Below are 2,500 nucleotides of genomic sequence, written 5' to 3' on the forward strand. Positions count from 1 at the left end.
AAATATATGGAAAATATCATCATATATATAATTTATTATTTTAATATATATTTGGTTAAATCGATGATATTATTGAAATATATAAAATGTAATTGAATTATATGAAATCAAACTGAAATGTATTTAATTGAATTTTTCCCATACATTTTACACAATGTGTGGTGTGCATGGCAAAAAACACTCACGGTGAAGGCATGTGAAATATATGAAATATAATCAAATCGAATTTATATGAAACTATATTCGATTAAATGTATGAAATTAAAATTTACCACAATACATTCATATGATAAACTGAGTAAATATATAATAAAGCCATTTGAAATATATTGAATTCTATTAAGTTAGATTTTCACCATACATTTTTCACAATGCGTTGTGTACATTGTCAGAAACACTCACGGTGAAGGCAAGTGAGATATATATGAAAGAAAATCAAATCGAATTTATATGAAACTATATTCGATTAAATGTATGAAAGTAAAATTTACCACAATACATTCATATGATAAACTGAATAAATATATAAGAAAAACATTTGAAATATATTGAATTGTATTAAGTTAAATTTTGCCCATACATTTTTCACAATACGTTGTGTACATTGTCAGAAACACTCACGGTGAAGTCAAGTGAGATATATATGAAAGAAAATCAAATCGAATTTATATGAAACTATATTCGATTAAATGTATGAAAGTAAAATTTAACAAAATTTTGCCCATACATTTTTCACAATGCGTTGTGTACATTGTCAGAAACACTCACGGTGAAGGCAAGTGAGATATATGAAAGAAAATCGAATCGAATTTATATGAAACTAAATTCGATTAAATGTATGAAAGTAAAATTTAACACAATACATTCATATGATAAACTGAATAAATTATAATAAAGACATTTCAAATATATGGAAAATATCATCATATATATAATTTAGTATTTTAATATATATTTAGTTAAGTTGATGGTATTATTGAAATATATAAAATGTAATTGAATTATATGAAATCAAACTGAAATGTATTGAATTGAATTTTTCCCATACATTTTTCACAATGTGTGGTGTGCATGGCAAAAAACACTCACGGTGAAGGCATGTGAATAATATGAAAATATCAACATTTAACTAACCAATGATATTGAAGCATATAAATCGAATCATAACTATATGAAACACGAATTTGAGTTATGTTAAACTGGTGATATTGTGGATTTATTCCTAGTTTTCCATACGTTAGTTTAAATAGAAACAATTTTCGAATATGTATACATATATGAAGAATTTATATTCTATACTAACATATTATGGAATGTAACTATTGATTGTTACCTTGGCATATTGGTGTATTGTGAGATTTCATTCATAGTTTTCCATACGTTAGTTTAAATAGAAACAATTTTCGAATATATATACATATATGAAGAATTTATATTCTATACTAACATATTATGGAATGTAACTATTGATTGTTACCTTGGCATATTGGTGTATTGTGAGATTTCATTCATAGTTTTCCATACGTTAGTTTAAATAGAAACAATTTTCGAATATATATACATATATGAAGAATTTATATTCTATACTAACATATTATGGAATGTAACTATTGATTGTTACCTTGGCATATTGGTGTATTTGTGATTTTATTCATAGTTTTCCATACGTTAGTTTAAATAGAAACAATTTTCGAATATATATACATATATGAAGAATTTATATTCTATACTAACATATTATGGAATGTAACTATTGATTGTTGCCTTGGCATATTGGTGTATTTGTGATTTTATTCATGGTTTTCCATACGTTAGTTTAAATAGAAACAATTTTCGAATATATATACATATATGAAGAATTTATATTCTATACTAACATATTATGGAATGTAACCTTGGCATATTGGTGTCATTGTATTTTATTCCTGGTATTCTATAGTTAGTTTAAATAGAAATAAATTTTTGAATTCAAAATTTTATATTCTATACTAGCATTACATAGAAATTATCCTCAACTGTTTGTTTCTTGTATACATACAGGAAATTAAACAGATGAAGAAAAAAAAAAAACAAAACAAATAAAAATTATAAGAAAAACTAAATTTTAAACAAAAGAAAAAAGGAGAAATTTTTTCAATCATATATATATTTATGATTAAAAAATAGAATTATGGAATTATTAATTTCAATTCAGAGAGAAAAATTATGTAATATATGAAATTATTACATTAAAAATGCATTTGAAGAAAAAGTAAAATGTTATTAAAAATGATACATTTGAAAATTGGCAAATATTAAGAAGAAATATCGTTCTTATATTTTTATACAAAATATATATAGAGAACGAAAATTCTTTTTCATAAAAAACGGTTTTTGAATTCTGATAAGAAAAGCTAAAGGGGTCGGCGGGAGCGCACATTGAACGAAAGAAAATGAAAGAAAAACACAACAAAGAAGAAGACCAAATAAAATACAAATATTTTATACAAATAAAAGCACA

This window comes from Anastrepha ludens, unplaced genomic scaffold (assembly GCF_028408465.1).
Source record: "Anastrepha ludens isolate Willacy unplaced genomic scaffold, idAnaLude1.1 ptg000082l, whole genome shotgun sequence".
Classification (NCBI taxonomy): domain Eukaryota; kingdom Metazoa; phylum Arthropoda; class Insecta; order Diptera; family Tephritidae; genus Anastrepha; species Anastrepha ludens.